This window comes from Mauremys mutica, chromosome 5 (assembly GCF_020497125.1).
Source record: "Mauremys mutica isolate MM-2020 ecotype Southern chromosome 5, ASM2049712v1, whole genome shotgun sequence".
NCBI classification, from domain to species: domain Eukaryota; kingdom Metazoa; phylum Chordata; order Testudines; family Geoemydidae; genus Mauremys; species Mauremys mutica.
The window spans coordinates 43,748,592-43,769,679 of NC_059076.1; positions in this window are offsets into that span (position 1 = coordinate 43,748,592).

Sequence of the window (21,088 nt, forward strand, 5' to 3'; positions counted from 1 at the left end):
CAGATTTTCTATCATTCTCAGGTAATGTCTGCAGAAAATCCAAATGCTTGGGCTTTGTGAAGGATTCATGAATTTCAACTGTAATTATAATAAAGCGAGGCACACAGAAAGGGAAACAACAAGAACTTTCCTAATTTGTTTTAGAATAGTCTCAGAAGGCATGTCTACAGCTGCAGAAACAGGGAAGATTCAAGAGGCTATTCGACCTAAACAGAACTCCTTCAAAATTTGGAAATCTGACCCTAGTGAAGCCAATAAATAGGAGCAGAAATTACAGCAGGCAATAAGTAGGAGGGAATTTAGAAGGGCCAGAATGGACTAAGCAAATTAATGGTGTAAAATGAACAAGTGATTCTTTAAGTACATCAGAAGTGGGAAGCTTGGGACAGAAACAGCAGGTCTGCTGTATTATCATGGGTTAAAGGACGCAATTAAGGAAAATAAAGACATTGCTGAAAAGCTAAAAGATAACTTTGCACCAGTCATCACTACCAGGGATGCAAGGAGAAACTTACCCAACACTTGCTCTCTTCTGATAATAAAGATGAAGTACTCTCAGAGATTCAGGTGCTGGAGGAAGAGGTGCTGAAACAAATAACTAATTTAAAAGCAATAAGTTACCAGGCCCATGTGTCATATTCCCAAGAGTTCTGAAGGTGCTAAAGTATGAAGTTGCTGAGTGTTGCTAACAAAAATATGTAATCTTATTAAAAACAGCCACTAGTCCAGAGGATTGGAAGGAATCAAATAAGAGAGGACATTAAAAAAGAATAAAATAATGAACAGTATGAAAAACATAGGTCAGGAACTTCTGTGCTGCCTGTCTCATAACACAAGAACAATTAAAAGGTAGCAAATTCAAAACTGATAAAAGGAAATACTTTTTCACACAACTCATTGTGTGAAATTCTGTGGAATTCATTGCCAAAGGAAATAATTGAGCCAAAACTTAATGTGAATCAAAAGGGGATTAGACAGTTATACGGGTAACAAGTATATCCAGAGTTGTCATAGTAAACGCTAACACATTTTGGAAGGAATCTAATGCTTCAAAGTTTAAGCCAATCTCTAACTATTAGACCAGGAGGAGACCTAATGTGGGGGAAGATTGTCTCACATCTGTCTGCTGTGAGGTTCTTACATTTGCTTGAGAAGCATCTGGCAATGGCTACTGCCAGAGACAGGACACTGGACTAGTTTGACGTTGGGTCTGGACCTGTGTGGAAATTCCTATGTTCCCTCGATGTCTGCACATATGTTTCCAGTCTGTCATCTGATAAGAAATATGAGCATTCACTTATATTTAAGTTGTTTAAATATTTTGGATTATTTCACAAAACAAACTGAAAAATACATGAAAATACTGATATTCTTTTATCTTCTCTATATTTTTCCTTCAGTTTTCTTCCCACTGTACTGATTTTTAAAAATTCTTTTTCACAAATTTTGCTGATTTTAAAATCTAGGGGAAATTTCCCTCTGAAGGCTACTACAGGCTAAGGTCTTCACAGTGACTTTTTTTTTTTTCTGGGTGACCCAAATCCAGGGTGATATTTCAGCACATATATGATAACATGATTGTGGTGTGTTTGTATTAGCTGGTTTGCTTTATTTGGGAGGACTATCAAGTTAGTACTACAAAGGAAATATAATGCGATTGTAAATAATCATAGACAACACACAAACACTTATGGAGACTGTCACAGGTCTCCTATGGATGTTTCACTCTCTAATATGAAATGTTCCTTACAATCTGCCTTTAAATCAAAAGGCCTCTCACTCAGTGTGTTGTGTATCTCAGTTGCAACACATGCTATCCCACATCTCAGATTATTATTAGTAGAAGTAGCACTGATAGGAATAACATTTATATTATAGTAGCTCCCCACAAAGGTCCCAGTTGAGAATGAGTCCCCATTGTTCTGGGCACTGTGGAAATGTAGAGCTAAATGCACAGACACACAGGAGCAATGGGGTATAAACTGGAATGATCAGAGTACCTGCACCAGGTAGGAGAGCGTACCATTTTCCCACATGCAAAGAAAGGGGAAATCCAGGAGGCAGATTCTGGTTCCGGCTTGTCACAATGCCATGATTTAGCCCATAGATAAGAGACAATGTAGCTAGAACAGGAGATTATCTTCCTGCATTCACAGTGGTAAAACATTAGTGGCTGAGAAGCATGCTATACAAACAGAAATTAGAATACCCTTTTCCACAACAAGTATAAATGGAACTGCTAGGGAGTAGGGAAGGAGATTGTCACTGTATATTTTCATGAATATACTATTTGTACTATCCTGAACATGTTATTTTCATTTTTAAGATGACAAGTGGATATAAAAGCCAAACACAACAAAGATGCGAAGGCTAAAAGTGGAAAAAGCCTTCCAAAACTCTGGCTTGCAAAGCATACAGGAAAGAACTCTGCATCTCAGCTCACACGGAGGCTTTTCAGTTTGTTCCCAGAGCTCAGATGACAGCACTAATAGCTGTGAGCTTGGAAAGGATTCTGAGTAATGATCTATGAATAAGTAAATCCTATTCAAGTTCAAAAGCTACTTCTGGCAAAGCAGGACATTTTGTGTGTTCAGTGTCACAGTTTCAGGGTAATTGCACCTATATTCCCCCTTCATGGTCTACTCCAGGAGTACCCCAGTCAGGTACTCCTGGAGCAGACCATGTCCCACTCCCTTCTGACCAGGGGTCTAAAGACTGCACAGGTCCCTGCCTTATACTGACCAGCAAACCAGCCTGCCTAATGGCCAGTGCCTGTGTGTTGCCTTCTCTCCAAGGGGTATGAAGTGTGTATTGCCAGCAGTTACAAGTTACCATGCAGTTCTCTCTAAGCAAGCACATTTATGCGTAAGGTAAAAGTATTACAGAGAAAACACAATAAAAATAAACAGATTTAAACACACACTAACATACCAGGAGTCACCCACCTATCAGTCTTTTGCAGTCCTAGTAGGCCAAAGTCTTTCTGACCCTTCCACATGGTTGGGAGGGTCTCCCCTTGGACAGAAGGGCCTGTCTGTTTGCTGGATCAGGAAGAAAGTCATGAGGTAGTTCAAGCTTATCTTTTTATACCACAAGCCCTTTCTTTGTTTCTTAGGGCAGGTCTACACTACGGGGGAAAATCGATATAAGATACGCAACTTCAGCTACGTGAATAACGTAGCTGAAGTCGAAGTATCTTATATCGAATTACCTACCGTCCTCACGGCGCGGGATCGATGTCCGCGGCTCCCCATGTCGACTCCGCTACCGCCGTTCAGGTTGGTGGAGTTACGGAGTCGACAGGAGCGCGTTCAGGGATCGATATATCGTGTCTAGATGAGACGCGATATATCGATCCCCGAGAAATTGATTGCTACCCGCCGATACGGCGGGTAGTGAAGATGTACCCTTAGTCTCTAGGAAATCCATCCTGAGCCAGTCTATACAAACCACCCAAGGGGGTGAAACATCTCTGGAATCGCTTACAATCTTTGAGGTAATCAACCCTCTACTGTTTTAGCTGCTAGAGGAGCTGTGGCAACCATACTCCATGGAGTAGAACACAATCATACATAAACTATTCATAAATGTAATACTATGGTCCCCAAAGGTATTACGTGGGGATTGCAATATCTGTCACATTCAGTATAAGAGCCAGCATGTAGAAAAGTGCTAATGCTTGATTTCTGCAGCCATAGTAGGGTTTGGGAGTGCTTTGAGATGTACTGAATTCTTGCTTAGTATGCTTTGCAAATAACACAAAGCCAGGAGACAATTAGAAGATAAGAATATGATTTTGCCTAGTCTGACATATATAAATTAGAGAGTGTGATAACTCATCTTTGTCAGCAACAACAAATAGAAAAGTATATAGTTTAGAGACTGATCTAGTCATGTGCTATGTTATGCATAAAGAGTCTATGTTTATTCATTCTCATTTGAAATAATGTCATTCCTACATGTTTCCCCATAAAAGGGAATAAACATTTTCTTCTGCGTATTTTAGTCTTTCACTTTAGCTACAGAAATGGCAAGTCATCCAGTGACCTCACTTTCTGAAAATCTGCTTCTCAAAAACTGTGATTGCCACCTGAAATGTAGCACAGGCAGCTATAGGTGTTTAAAGGGTACACTGTCAGCAAACTTAGTTCTCGGTGTGTAGTGCCTGCAGGATTCTTTTCCCATTGCAGAAAATTGCCATCTATAATCCTTGTACTGAGGTGATCTGTACACTTGTCAACGTCACTGCCAAAATGAAATTCTGCTTCCATCGACAGTACAGCATGCAGTCATTTATCAACATTTAAACAGTGTTATTGTCTGATTTTAGCACATAAAGACCTGCTGCTAAAACACTCTGCTGCCCCTCTTCACCATTCTCCATTACTGATATTGCTCTTCACACTGAGCCATATCCTCAACCCTAGATAAGCCCACTTTGCATTGCTCCACTGGTGCATTACAGATGTAAAACTGCTTTAATCATGAAGAGCAGGGAATGCTGCTCAGCTGTATAAAGCCAATGTAGCCCACTTTATGTCACTCATGATCTCCCTATCCACATTGAGGGTGTTCCAGAGCAAGGAGGGACATGTGAGGGGCACAAGAGGAGAGAGCTGGAACACAGTGCATTCTGACAGTCATGGGTGTTGGAACCCTAAGGGATTCTTCCAGTGCTGTAAGTCATAGCAATTGTATGGCTGCTCCAACTTGTCTCACTACATCCTCACTACAGTCTCACCACATCCACACAACTGGAAAATATTAGAGCAGAACTAAGTCATATTAAACTGATTCTCTTAAAAATCAGGCAAGAATTAAAAACCCAGAAACGTCCTTAAGTTTTTGAGAATCTGAACTGTTCAGGCTTCATTTTTTGTGTGCTATTTTACATTTGGTGCATCAGTCAAGTTGCTTGGACACAGACCCACATTCCTTGAATTCTGCAAGGAGTTTGTCTTAAATGAAGGACTTTTATTTTACTAACCTAAAAACTTTTTTAATGTGTATGATGAAGTTTTTATTTCTAACCCAATTTCAAATGTGTAAAGGAGATACAGCTAAAAACATATAAAACACTTAAGAGTTTGTTTTGAGATGCACAAAATATTCAGCCTAGTGTACCAGAAAACATGAAAGTAGCTACCTACTGTTGAAACCCTTTATTATATATGTGTTTCTTACCCACACATATACAAATGAAAGAAACAGAATACCAATGCTATGAGAGAAAAGAGACTGCTTTAGAGATTGTCATTATTTGTGTGTTTCTGTTTATAAAGTCATAAACAGAGTTGTTTTACAGAAGTAAATCCATTTCATTGAAGCAATGGTGTTACTGGACTCCATCCACAGATGCACTGGAGCAGTTTGGCAGGGCTGGGAGTTGGGGGCAAGGTAGATTTTCACCACCTTCCTGCCATCCCCTGATCCTGCGGCTAGCCAGTGATTGGTTTGCTTTGGCTCCTAGCACAACTAATAGTAACTTTAGGGCTGTTCCAAACTACCAGAGGGACTGGGATGAAATGGTGCAGCAAGCTATGCTGGCTCTACACTAGCAGGAGGTTTTCCACACACTGGGGGAATTCCTAGCTGGCTACTTACGCAAGCTTTCCAGACCCTTTGCATTTCTTGAGTGATAAAAGGGGCCAGAATCTGACTCCTTGCAATTAAAGAGCACGTTTTTAATTTTATAATCTCATGAGAATTTCTTGCAAGTTTATTCCTCCAACCCCTTCCTAATAATGACTGGAAATGCTTCCCAAATAAACACAACTTCACAGAGCTGCTACCGCGCTACCTACACTGCTTTCTCCTTTGGGATAACATTGCATATATCTTACAGGAAGCCATGCAAAGTAGTGGCTTCCTCCTATTTTGATTTGAACATGATACAGTATTTTGCCTCCATCAAAGCAGCAGCCAACATTTTTCTCACCCTCAGGAAATTAGCAGCTTCTCAGATTGTTTGTAATATACAGATTATCAACTGGATCATAATTGCCTCTCCTATTTCACTGTCTGGAAAGAATAACTTAGACCAGCGGTTCTCAAACTGTGGGTCATGACCCCATTTTAATGGGGTCACCAGGGGCCAAAGCCTGAGCCCCACTCTCTGGGGCTGAAGCCTGAGGGCTTCAGTCTTGGGCAGTGGGGCTCATATTACAGGCCCACTGCCTGGGGCTGAAGCCTGGGCCGTGGGGCTTTGGCTTTGACACTGCCAAACTGCCCTTCCCCCCCCCCCCCCCCCCGCGTGCCCAGGGGTCGTGCAGCAATTTTTGTTGTCAGAAGGGAGTCGCTGTGCAATGAAGTCTGAGAACCCTTGGCTTAGACTTTGGGCTCAAAGTTTAATTTATTAGTTGATGGCTACTGTTTAGTTTTTATCTCTTCTGCTTTCCACTGAAAATCTTAAGAAAAATATTTTGTCCCATGGGAGTTGAAGATCTTGCTGGGTTGTTTAAAGCAAGATTGTAAATTCATTGGGGGCAGGGAACAGTTCTTATCCTCTGATCTTTGTAAACTCATGAAGGATGAAGCTAGTAATGGAATTTCACCAATATTTCCAACCCAGTACAGAATATGCAATGGAAATGTGGCCAGACACAGATAAATCATTTAAAAGTGACTTTGAGACTAAATTAAGACTTGATGTAGCTGAGCACAACTCCATGGAAGTTTAACTTGGGTCTGAATTAAGCTCCTTGTTTATATAGAGCTCCATACATTTATGTTATGAGACTGTCAAAGAGCAAGATACTGCCCTTGGTTCACTTGGGAGTTCTGAATGGTGTATGTAGGGGGCAGGTTGTAGATGTCATCTCCAGGAGGAATTCTAGTTTAGTCAGCCAGAATTCTTCCTGGGGAATGTATGTCAGCAGGAGCGGCACCAGGCACCAGCGCACCAAGCGTGTGCCTGGGGTGGCAAGCCGCAGGGGGGCACCTGCCGGTTGCTGTGAGGCCTGCCCCTGCTGTGAGGCCGCGCTGGTCCCGCGGCTTTGGCGGCAATTCGGCGGCGGGTACGCCGAAGGCGCGGGTCTGGCAGACCTCCCGCAGGCAGGGGCGGCTCTAGCTTTTTTGCCGCCCCAACCATGTCAGGCAGGCTGCCTTTGGCAGCATGCCTGCGGGAGGTCTCCGGTCCCGCGGCTTCGGCGTACCTGCCGCTGAATTGCTGCCGAATCCGGCAGGGCACCCCCCACGGCTTGCTGCTCCATGCATGCGCTTGGAGCGCTGGTGCCTGGAGCCGCTGCTACCCGCAGGTGCGCCACCGAAGGCTGCCTGACTGCCGTGCTTGGGGCAGCAAAATACATAGAGCCGCCCCTGTCTGCCAGAACCAGTGAGGCCTGTTGGGCTGTTGTAGAGAGGTACAGGGGAAGGACTTCCTCTTCCCACTGCCTTTGAACAAGCAGCTCCTTACAGAGGTGCCACAAGGCAGCAGACGCTGCACTCCCCAGTGAGATTCTGGCCAGCCCGAAGCTGGCACATGATGTATATGGCTCCTTGCATCAAATTCACACAGAAGCTTAGCGTATGCGATAACAATAATATGTGGCTTTTTCTCAGAAACTTTTGTAATTACCTGATTTGCCTTGTATAATTGTTTTGTAGTCATTTAATGTAGATATAACAAGGCTGTCAAACTAGTGATCAGAAATCACTCAGGAGTGCACCAACCAATGCAATGCCCACCTTTCTCAGCTTCCTTTTTTGCTGTGCAGATGCATGCTCAGCTCCATGCAATTCCCATCATTCACATGGCTCCAAGTGTGGGAGAATTCTTAATTCACATAATCAAGATGAGATCTGGCATGTTGTTGACCCCTTGAAGCACTTGTTAGGATTTATTTTTTTAAAAAGGCTTGACATTATGTCTGGAATAGCCCCTGACTTTTTGTGTCAACACTGTCATAGATTCAGTCCTTTACTCTGGGAACCCAACAAGGACTTATGCCCTCCACACAATTGTCACCTTCCACACTACTGAACCAATGCAATGAGGCAAATAACCCAGCCATTCCACTGTATGATGCACAGGAGTTCTGGCAAGAGAAACTGTACTTTATCTCCTGGTCCTAGTCATTCTGATGTGGGTCAGAGATACAGAAGGTTAATATCTCTGTTGAAAGATTATAGTCAGTATGCACTGACTCCACTGGGTACTGTTGCAATTTAGATCATGTTGAATATGGAATCAGGATTGCGCTGGATATAAATAAGGGGTGAAATACCGAGTCCCTTGAAATCAATGGAAAAACTCCCATGGACTCAATGAGATGGAATTTCACTCAAAATGTGTGTCTGGAGGAATGGGGACATGGACTGCACACTCCTAGTTGTCACCTACCACCCCACACTGGAATCCATATGGGGCATCAAACAATTAAAACCCATATTGATGAGGCCCACATCCTGAAAGAAATCTTTCCTGAACCGCATTTCTGGCCTTCAAACAACCCCCAACCTCATCAAGATCATCATCAAAAGCAAGCTCCCCCCAGACCAGAACACACCAACTCAAAGTAACACCAGACCCTGCCATAACAGATGCAAAACATGCAGACATATCTCTACTGCTACCATGATCAGTACTCCTTACCACACATCTTTCAAGATCCACGGGTGGTACAAATGCCTGTCACAACATGTGGTATACATCATCCGGTGCATTAAATGCCCCGGTAACAACTGTGTGGGTGAAATGAGACAATCACTATGTTCCCGAATGAACTCTCACAGAAAAATGATAAAAGACAAAATCACCATTATCACCCATGGATGAACACTTCTCACAAAATTATCTCACCATATTTGACCAGTCAGTTCTCATCCTCAAAGGAAACCTAAACAACGCTTTCAAAAGACGAGCCTAGGAGCTTAAATTAATAACTTTGTTAGACACTAAAAATCATGGACTCCATAAACAAACTGGATTATGGCTCATTACAAAAATCTATAACCCATTAACCCTCTTTTGTCCTATGGTGTTAACTGCCCACTCCACCTTGAGTGGTCTTTTACAATATGTGTTCATTCCTTTTGCTAACCAATGGTCCATCTTGTATTGAGGGGAAACACCCTGAGGTCTGGTCTACACTAGAAAATTAGGGGTGTGAAAAATCCACATCCCTGAGTGGCATAGTTAATTTGACCTAAATCCCCACGTAGACAGCACTTAGTTGGTGAAAGAATTCTTCCATCAACCCAGCTACCACCTCTCGGGGAGGTGGATTACCTACACTGAGAGGAGGATCAGTGTATGTAGTGTCTATACTGAAGTGCTACAGTGGTGCAGCTGCAGAGGTGCAGCTATGCTGCTGTAGCATTTTAAGAGTAGACATACCTTGAGTTCCTTACCCAGACCTGAAGAAGAGGGCTGCATAAGCTCAAAAGCTTATCTTCCACCAACAGAAGTTGGTCCACCTACCTTGTCTCTCTAATATCCTGGGACCAACTTGCTACCACAAGGATACAAACTTTGTTTCACAAGACCTATTTTCTATATAACCATGTTGATTGGCATTAATTATGCTACCATCCTTTAATTCTTTGCTGATTGCATCCCATATCACCCTTCCCATCATTTTGCCAGAGACATATGTCAGCTAATTAGCTTAAAGTTACCCGAGTCATGCCATTTACCCGTTTTTATATACTTTCATTAGCTTTTTATCCAGACCTGTGGAACTTCTCCAGTATTCTAAGTCTCTGCTCAAAGCAATGTTTCTCTGACTTTGAGCTTTCTGTTCCCTTTAATTTTATTGTACTTAAGCTTGGGCTAATAAACAGGTAATTAATCCACCCATTGGCACTTTTGGGATTTGCAACAAACTTCCAAATCTACACTTTGGTGGATTACCTGAGATGTATTTTGGTGCTACCAGGTGAGGGAAACATTTCAAGGCTGCCCTATCTCTAGCTTAAAATTAATTTGAAATCTTCATAATAAAAGACACGAGGTGCCTAAATGTTTGTATACATTTGGTTTGGTTTCTTCCCTATTACCATGTGGAGTGAAGTGCTACCTAATGATTGCATTGTAAAATAAACATGTATTGTAAAGCATATTGCTGTGCACTTGTCAACTTGCCTGGAGGATTTGTAAATGTCATCCTACTCACCGTATTATACTGTAGTCCACCACTGATAGCAAAAACAGACACTTAGTGTCCTAGTTTTTAAACAATTCTGAATCTAAAAGTATACCCTTTGACTGATTTTATTTACTTATGGCAGCATTTCTCAAACTGGGGCCCGCAGACTCCAGGGAGTCAGATGGCCCCACTGATCAACTCCTCCCCCTTTCTCCCTCAAGTCCTTCCCCTGCTCCCAGTGCCTCCTGCACACCGGGGAATAGCTGTTCAGTGACATGCAGGAGGCACTGGGAGGGTGGGGGAGGAGTCGAGGGAGGGAGAGAAAGGGAGGAGTTGATCAGCGGGGCCAGCGGACCCTCGGAGTACCCTCGGTTCCCAGTGCCTTCTGCACACTGGTGAGGGAGGGGGTGGAGCGGTGATGGGGCGTGCCCATGGGAGGGTGTGGAAAGAGTCAGGGAAGAGGAGGGTGGAGCCAGGGCTGGAAGAGGTGGGGTGGGACCTTCGGTGAAGGTATAAAGTGAGGGGTGGGATCTGGGGCTGAGCTGGGGATTTGGGGCGCCACGAAAAATTTTAAATCAAAATGGGGGGTCCTCAGGTTGCTAAAGTTTGAGAACTGCTGACTTATGGGATTACTCTGGTACTCAGAACTCAGACTTGATCTTGTCCAAATTCCTAAGTAATCAACTATTGAACATTTTCTATAGCTATATCTAGAAGACAGTTTTGAATGATGAAATGTTCCCTTTACCAAACCCGCACTGTACTTAAATTTTAAAAAGGTTTCAGTTTATTTGGCTAAACCATTGGGAGTACATATACTTCAGTAAAATGACATTCAGGTTTGGTAAGGTCATTAAAGTGATGCTGCTGCAATGTGGGTCACTGATTCTGGGAAAATCATAATTTTTAATAATTATTACAGTTCTGTGTAAAGGCTCCAATCAGGGACCCATTATGCTGGAAGCTGCACCATGAAATACCTCTTGCTGATCTGGGCACATTATCAAATACTCAAGCACCTTCTTAATCAAAGTGGGAAAAAACCACATGGAGCTTAAAATTAAACACACAGTACACCACACAAGTACGATGCAGTGGAGATGAAAATTGTTATCAAGTTACTTTACAGCATGGAGTGACAGACTCAGATAAGTAAGTAATATACTAATCTGTGATTCTGAAAGGTCAGTGAAAACACTTCCAGTTACCAATCCCTTAGCAACAGAAATAAAACAGTAAACAAAGTGAAGAGCCAGATTACTTAATCATAATGTTCTGATGGATAAATTAAAAGAATGACTGGTTTTGAACTTAAATCTCCACTCTTCTGAAGAAGTATAGGCAAAAGGTTTTAGAAATTAGTTTGCAGCTAATACTGGCCACAGCACTGCTAACTGTATATATTGGGGTTGTGTGGCATTTAATTATACTCAACAAAAAAATGTACAAGAACAGTTAAGATGGAAAGAGGTTGTTACCTACTAATATGTGTCTATTTCTGGATCCTATTTGATTTTTTTTGGAAGGGTATGGCGTACTCCTTTCAGGATCCTTCCATTTTCCCCTTCAGCTTTCATGTCCCATCCCTAAAGACTTCTGTGGTGTAGACATTTGTTCAGCCAAGGGAGTCTGAAAGGGACTATTCAGAGCCCACCATTGCTGTTATTAGATCAACTGCAAGCTGATGAGAGGTGTTCCCCACAGTGGCTGTGCATTCCGCCGCCTCATTTTTCCCTCCCCCCCCCCCCAGCTTTAGCTGAGTGGGAATCTAGAGCCTGAATGGTTCCAGCAGGAGAATTCAATTTTTTTTTTAGTCAAGCTCCAAATTTCTTGGTCAACGTATAGTCAAGGTTCAGACTCCAGAGAAAATAATAATAACAATAATGATAATAATAAGTAAATAAAAATATGTTTAGGTCTGTTCAAAAGCGTTTAGCGATCTGTATTTGGCCCACGATCTGGCTATTGAGTACCCCTGGTACAGGACATCATAGTGGACTACAGAGCCTTTCACTATTAGGTTACTAATTAAAACCACTCCAGATCAGGGGGCAAAAGTTGCTGGCATTATGATTTTGGAGAGGGTTAGTGAGGTGACTCTTTGGCCCCTCCCATCAAATAATTTGGGCCACCACCAGCCTCCCTTGCTGCAGAAGTATTGAAACTGAGGTGCTTTGCTGGGATCCATGCATAGTTACTGACATTTAGAAATATTTTTCAAAGAATAATTCTCCAATTAGGGCAGATTTTTGGGGGCAAACAGGCTCCAGTTGTAGGGAGTTTTCTAAATATGTTTGTAATTTCAGGTCATTTTCTTTGGGACAAATTCAGTAAGTGCGGAACACCTGCAGTCCCTGCTGACTTTGGCCGTCTTGAATTTTTCTGCAGTTATTTTGGTATAGAATCTAGAGAAGCCAGCAATATTACAGTGTAAGTGCTCAAGACAGCCATCTCGTAGCCATAATAGAGATGTAAGATGTCTGCCAGGGAAATATCATCAAATAAAGACATAGAGATACATTACATAAATTTACCTAAAGGTTGTGTGTGTCTTTCCATGCTTATTCTCTTCGTCCATTCTTTGATTTCCTACTTACCTTCCATCTCTGACCCATTCTAGATTGTTAGCTCTTTGGGGCAAGGGCTGTTTCTTGATGTGTGTTTCTACAGTGTATAGCACAATGAGGCCCCAGTCTAATTGGGGCCTTTGAATGCCGTTGTAATATATATACTTACAGATTGCAAGATAAAATGATTTTCACTGGGAGTTAGGCACCTAAATGTCATTTGTGCTTTCAAAAAGCTCTTATGTTAACCATGTTAATCATAATAATATCTCTATGAGAAAGGTAAGTAAGTAGTTATTATTAGTCCTATTTTACAGATGGGTGAATTAAAGCAGAAATGTTAAGTGATTAGATCAAGGCTACAGAAAGAATCTGTCAGAGGTGGAATTATAACACAGAAGTCACTTGCTGCCAGTCCTGCTTAATACCCTACACCATAGGCGCCGACTCCGTGGGTGCTCTGGGGCTGCAGCTCCCCACTCTATCCCCCACCCCAGCTCACCTCTGCTCCACCTCCGCCTCCTCCCCTGAGCGTGCCCCATTCCCCCTCTTCCCCCCTCGCTTGCAACACTTGATGCTGTGAAACAGCTGGATAACAGGATAATCCTTCTACGCTAGATCCTGTGTCCCATCTCACTTAAATAGACGCATGAGACAAGACTTTTAAGTACACCTTTCCAGTTAACTGCAAGCACTAATAAAAGGAAGGGACTGTACCAATGGCTTAATATACTTAGTCTCCATCTAAAATCTGAGTTGACTGTATTAGACTGATGTACGCCGTAAACATTTTTATGTCAACTTCTGGTTGTTTAGAGATGAAATACTGATCAGTTCAAATTAGGTCAACTTGATTCAGTAGAAATCAAGCTACTGACAGCTCCATAGGTCTGAATTTGAAGAGAGATAGATGGGTGAGGTAATATCTTTTATTGGACCAACTTCAGAAATTGGTCCAATAAAAATATTACCTCACCCATTTCGTCTCTCTACTCTTCTGGCACCAACATGGCTACAACAACACTACATACAACAGTGGTAGCTTGAAGAAACAATTAACATGTACCCAATACAGAATTAACAATTGATTATCTATAAAATGATACATGGGATTCAAGGGAACTTATGACTAGTGCTGCTGTTTAGGGCCTGATCTTGTCAGATGCAAAGCATGCTCAACTCCCACTAGCTGCACTGGAAATTGAGAGAACTCAACACCTTTCAGAATTGTCTCTATGAGACTTGGATCTATAAGAAGATAAATTAGCCATCTCTTACAATGGTGAAATCAACTGTTATAATGTAGATAACTACAAATTTTCTTCCTAGCACATTACTAGCCACACCTCAACTGGTGTAAATCACCATTGCTTCATTAACTACAATGAAGCTATAGTGATTTGCACCAGCTAAAAATCTGGCCCTGCTTCTTAACATTAGCATATAATATATTATTTAATGTAAAACACTTCCTCACTATGAACTATTACAACTGATTTGAAATCTGGCACAAAGATGTATTTGTTAAGTGAAATACTCTAATGGTTTATATATTATAACAACTTGTTTTATACATTGATCAGATGGGATTCTCAGAGGAGTGCTGAAAGCTGAAAACATTTCCTTTTTTAATTTGATTTTGTCACTGTTGATAGCTCTGCAACTTTATCAGATGGGCGCACGTTTAGCAGTCACTAGCAATAAATGGCTTAAAGGGCACAGTTTGGCATGGCTGCATTAAAGCAAACCAATAATGCCTGCAAGAAATGTAGCAGAATCATGTGTAGAAAAACATGTGGAGAGCTGTTATGTCAGAGTTCTGTGAAGAAGCCTTTCATTTGGGCTGAAAACGCTTTTGATGAATAGGCCAGCATAGTATCCAACACAGGAAGCAATTGATAGTAAAATGTTATTTAACATGAACAGCACACATCCACAAGCAGTAAAGCTCAGAAGGGCAAAGTCCATTCAAGAATAAAGCAGAAATGAAATTACCTAGAAGCTATCATTAGACCAATAACAACAAATTACTTTAACAATTGATATTTATATAGGGCCAAATCCTCAAAGGTATTTAGGCTGCTAATTCCCATTGATTTTAAATAAATGGGAATTAGTTACCTAAATACCTTTGAGGACTGGGCCATAGTGTCCACAGGACCCCAAAAGACTCCCCAGACTGTGGACCGGATCTTGCCAGATGTTAAGGGAAATACTGGACTCCCTCAGATCTCATTCACTTCAGCAGGGGTTGAGGGCATCCAGGTCTCCAATATATAGAAATCATTCACTGACATGTGACAGAAAGCTGCCTTTTCCAAGAAAATAGAGCTGCCATTCTGCAGGAGAAACACGGCACAACTGTTTTTTAGGAAGGGGAGAGAAGAAGAGCTGCAGTTGGGTCTACAGGTGGAGTTTTGTGCTTTGAATCTTGCACTCCAGGAGTCATGTTTTCATACCCTTAGCAAAATGAATATGGGGACAAGTTTTGTTTTTTTTCCCCTTAAAGTCCCGGATCTACACAGAAACATGTACTTGTATGTGCAGATTGGATAAATGTGCATGCAAAGGGTTTGTTCTATGGCTAAAAAAAAAAATAAAATAAAAATGGACCCAGTGCCAAAGTCACCAAAGACTGAAAGACCATAATTCTGGTATTAATCAGGAGTAATTCCACTGAAATCAATGGACTTACACACGTGTATTACTAGTGGAACTGTCTCTTACCATGTGCATGTACAGCGCCTAGCACACACTGGGGCCCCAATCTCAGATGGCATCTCTAGCCACTACTGTGCTACAAATAGTAAATCATGATAATGCTAATAGTATGAGCTGAATCAGACCCAAGGAGAGCAAATCAGTGAGAAAGAAATGGATATACTTGGACAGTGATACACAAGAAGCATATACTTTAGTTGAAGCTGGTGTTTTGAATCAGTTAGGAATGTCAAAAAGACTCTTCAGAAGCCTGGAATTCCCCCCAGCTGTGCCAAAGATGCTGGCTATGTCAGACAATTGTTTGTAGGAAAACTCTGCAGAGTTTTCTTCCCTTTTAGCCAGAAATGTGGTTGGAAAAAAAAACCTATTTAATTTTTGTTTTAACTAAATCTTAAGCAAGAAGGAGTCTGAGAGTCCCTTGCAGACAGGAGTGCTTGTTGTGCCTAACTTGGTCCAGTAGTTTCATGAGCAGAGTGAAAAAATAAAATATGACACAATATGTCACAATTCACAGAATGAACTGATTTCAGCATAGTATTTACAAACCTAAGACCTAACTAATCAGTTCTCCAGCCACTGAACAGCTGAGTAACTCACACACTCTAGTTCTCCCCACCCTTTCCTTTAGGGCAGTGTTTCCCAAACTTGGGATGCTGCTTGTGTAGGGAAAGCCCCTGGAGGGCTGGGCCAGTTTGTTTACCTGCCCCGTCCACAGGTCCGGCCAATCGCGGCTCCCACTGGCCGCGGTTCACTGCTCCAGGCCAATGGGAGCTGCTGGAAGCGGCGTGGGCCAAGGGATGTACTGGCTGCCGCATCCGGCAACTCCCATTGGCTTGGAGCAGAGAGCCATGGCCAGTGGTCCAGGAATCAGCCGGACCTGCAGACGTGGCAGGTAAACAAACTGGATTGGCCCGCCAGGGGCTTTCCCTACACAAGTGGCGTCCCAAGTTTGGGAAACACTGCTTTAGGGCATGGGGTGTTTGAGGTAGAGGGTGGGCTAAAGGGAGGGTTTTATTTGTCGTGGGTTGTGAGATTTTTTTGTGGTACTTTTAAAAATATATTAAAAAGTACCACAAAAAAACTATAGATCCAGATGGATATGTCTATGTGTTTAATTAAGATTTTATGGCCTCTGGAGCTCCAGATAGACACTTTATATTCATATACATTGATATAAATGAATGATTAAGAGCATACAGAGAAGGGTTGGAAACATAGATTTTAGGCAAATTTACAATATGTGATTGAAATGTGCAATGCACAGGACTTTTTTGGTAACTTTTCAAAAGCTACTTAGTTTGCACTGAAGTTTATTAATTTTTAAAAAAATAGGTTACCACCACCAAAATATTTGATTGAACTCATCTCTTTCTTGACAGCTGGTCATAAATAACTTGGCAGTAAAAATCTGCAGTTGATCAGGTTTGTCCTCACTCTGTATGTACAGGAAGAAGAAGACTACCCTAAGCTGTACTATAGGCCAGCCTGGGCCACATCTCTTCCTCAGGCCTTGCTTGAAGCACCCAGTGGCACTAGATAAACCAGCAAGCAGTCACTAGAGCACATTCTTTTAGTGCAATTAAAGCCTAACTTTTATGGCCTCCATAACTGTATATTTGAGTGCCTAGCAAACATAAATGAATTTATCTTCTCACACTCCTGTGAGGAGATAAATATTATCCCCAGTTTATAGATAGGGAAAACTGATGCACAGAGAAATCTAACTTTCTCAAGCTCATATCAGAAGTTCATAGCAGAGCTAGGAAATGTACCTGAATTTCTTGCATCTCACAGTGTGCCTTAACACAAAACAATGCTAATCTGAACCTCTGGGCTTGGCCAAATGAGCTGAAAAATCTCACGAGAACAGAATTTCCCCCCTTACCTTTCCAGTACTTGCTACTTCCAAAAATATCACAAGAGCAGCCTGGCTGGAAGCACAAGCACAGAAGGATCTGAAAATAAAAAATGGCAAAAGAAAGAAAAAAACAACCAGACTTCATTGAAAGTTCTGAAAAGGAACAATCCAAAATTTGAATGAAGGTGAAAGATGGTCTCTTATTTTAGTCAGTCCACTTTGTTGTCCATCCCTAGTTTAAATGAGTTATAAACCTTCATGTTACCTTGAGTCATAGCACTTTTAAAGTGACTGAATCAAATTCTCCTCTTAAACTGCAGCCCTATTGATGGCTGCAGTTAAACTAATGGAGAGTAATTTATCTGAAAGAAGTATTACTGTTTATACACACTAATTCCATTTCCTGATCCTTTTTAGACTATTTCAGAAACCAAAAGAAAAAGGCTAGGGGACGAGGGAAAGTAAAGAAAAAGAGCCGTTTTTTGACCTGTCAGTAAAGTTGAAGTGAAAACTACAAGGAAGCTGAGCTGCGCTCACTCCTTATTTTAGAATATGGATTGGGCACAGATACCTTTCAGCTGAGCTCTCAGCTGAAATACAGTGCTGTTTTTTCTTTACTATGTTTCTGCCTGGGGGTTCAGCTGTTTCCCACTGAAAATGGCTCAAGGTATTAGGACAGTTGGATTCCTTTCTGTCACAGCAGGGAAACTTCAGATCACAGCAACCTCTTCTACACAAAAATAAAGCTTTTATTTGAGCTCCTCGAGATTCCTGCTGCTTTTGAAGAGCTATGCTAGTGAATGGAGCAGTACAATAGTTCCTGGAAGAAGCTGATACTGTAGCAAAAAGAAATAGGAGTAAAATGCCTTTTTTTGTCAAGGTGAAGTTCAGTTGTTCTCTCCCTTTGCTAATACTGTTTTCAACTATTTTACACCTGCCACTCCAAAATCACTCCCATAGGTCCATATCTTAGAATCCAGATATCTAACTGGCCTCCTTGTTCCCCAGCTTGGTCCCTACCAGAAAGAAGTAGCCAAATTTTTCTTCTTGTCCAACACTCCTATCATGTAACTCCCACCCTTCAAAGCCCTTACTAAATTAAGATTAAAGTTCTTGTCTACCTCTTGAAGGTTTTGCACTACTCCATCCCATTATATCTCTATTGTTGCTTGATGCCAGCTTCAACATCTTCACTTCCTTTTCCTATTCTAATTCATTTTACTACTGAGGCCTGAAAAAGTCTTGTATTCCTGGATACCAGATCCTAACTTCTCTCATTCAAATTCCTCTTGAAAAAAATACTACTTCCATTAGGCTCACAAACACTAACATCAATATAATGCCATCAGCATCCTAATAAAAAGGCTAGTAGTTATCACCAGTCTCTTGAACTCAGTGTGTTCTTGTCAGATATTGTAAGATCCTTGGGGCAGGGACTGTGCCTTTTTATTATATACATAGTAGTGTTTCTGTTCAGTGCCTGAATAACTTGACCTTTAAAAAAATCGCTGATTCTGCCAGAATGAATTTAGTTAATCAAGAAACAAATTTGGAGATGAATCTCTGCTATGAGCCTGAAATTCACTCTTACACTTCCATTTGTGCCAACAAAACTTTGTTCACACAAACATCCATGAAAGTGAAATAAAAATATCCGCAAACTCAAATGCAAGAGCCTTAGATACAGTGACAAATAATTCTCATTATTTGCCCTTCTTTGTTGTTGTCTAAAAAGGCAATTGGGTTTCAGGTTAACCTGGTTTTAGCCCAAAAATGGAAAGAAAACTATTGCTGATGTTTTATTCCTCAGTAGGATAGATTAATTACCAAACTCTGTATAATAAAATGAAACAAAACAGCTTAAAGAAAACAATCCAGGAAAAGAACATCTCTAAAATAAACAATAATGTTATCTTCTGGAAAATACATAATTGGTCATAGACAAGCTAGTTGCAGTGCAGATCATATTGCTTATAAATCAGTAGCAGAGCAGAATAGAAATATTTTATCTGCATGCATCTGACGAAGTGGGTATTCACCCACAAAAGTTCATGATCCAATACGTCTGTTAGTCTATAAGGTGCCACAGGACTCTTTGCTGCTTTATCTGCATGAGTACTCCTGGATTAATACACAGGGGTAGTTAGATAATCTGAAAAAGTGTGTGATTGTATATTCAGTACCCAAAGAAATTATTAAAAAATCAATACTTGGGGCTGTACCTGCTGTTTTGTTAATTTTCACCAGCACTGACCTTATATGATGGAGGAGCATTAACTCAAGCCGTATAAGTAAATATATAAAAAGAGAGGAGTGGCAAGAAAAAAATGCTTTTGAATTGTGCCATGGCCTTTCTCGAATAGTCTCTCCTGGATCTTCCTTAAAATTCATCCTGTCAAACAGCTGACAGGTAGTGTGTTCCTCAGACACATCAGCAGAGTCACTCATACAGCTGAGCTATCTGGAATGCAGATGCATTCACTTGCATCTGCTTTCTAGCCAGCTGCCAGAGTTTTTAAGGGATCATCATCCACAGATGTTTGACATACAGAGATGAAATAGAAGTTCAGTTCAAAGGGATCCAGAGCTAATAAATATAGTTGTCTTATTGTCTTCTGAATCAGACTCCTGAGGACCTGGTGATAGTACCCATGTGGCTGTTAGAAAGTAATTTGTCTATTTTGCGCTCTCTGGTGTAACTAGAAGACCTTTCGTGAGAGACACCAGGGCTGGAAATTGGAGACAAGAGGAAAAGCAGTAGATCAACATCAAGCCTGCTATTTTATTTGTGTGTGAATTTTTGGTGCTTGTGAAGGATGCTGGTTTGACATGGCTAAAGACTGAAGCACTCTACTTACCCTCAAACCAGATACAGCAAGTTCTGTGGGTCCCGCTCCACAGTGCACGGTAGTGTGAGTGGGGATGTCTGCACTGCAAACCTACCAACCAACCAACCAACCTGTGGCAGTGAGTCTCTGAGCCTGGGTCAACTGATTTGGGCTTACGGGGCTAAAAATAGAAGTGTGGACATTCTGCTTGGGGTGGTGCTCTGGTTCATAAACCTGGAGGCGGGGAGTAGGTCTCAGAGCCCATCTACACTCTTACTTTTAGCCCCTAGCCTGAGCCCCATTAGCCTGTGTTAGTTGAATCGGGCTCTGAGACTCACTGTCACTGGGATTTTGTTGCAGTGTAGGTGTATCCAACATGCCGCAACAATGGCTTGGATGTACTAATTATATTATTGAAAGGAGTGCTCAATGTCCAGGCCTATCCAAATCCTCAGTGTCCCTAAGGACTATCAACAAGTTTTCCAATTCATGACATTTATGGTAGTAGCTTTTTTATGTGGCACTTATCCACTGGAGAGTGATCACAAAACTCATTTCCCATATGCTACCAAACAGTCTTCAGACAGTAACAAGTTTTAATTACACCTCTACCTTGATATAACGCTGTCCTTGGGAGCCAAAAAATCTTACCGTGTTATAGGTGAAACCGTGTTATATTGAACTTGCTTTGATCCACCGGAGTGCGCAGGCTCCCTCCCTCCCCCGAGCACTGCTTTACCGCGTTATATCCAAATTCATGTTATATCGGGTGGCGTTATATCGAGATAGCCGTGTACCATCAACCTGGATTCACACTGGAAACATAGAGGCATCAAAGAGATGGTGCTGTTCCCACTGTTGAATGATCTCCCATGAGCCATGGACAATGGGCAACATCCATACTCACTGTAGTGGATCATTCTATAGCATCTGATACTGCCAATCATGAGTTCCTGCTGGGGCATATCAGAGACCAAACAGTGGGTATCAGTGGCCCACTAGAATCGTTCAAACCATTCCATTCTT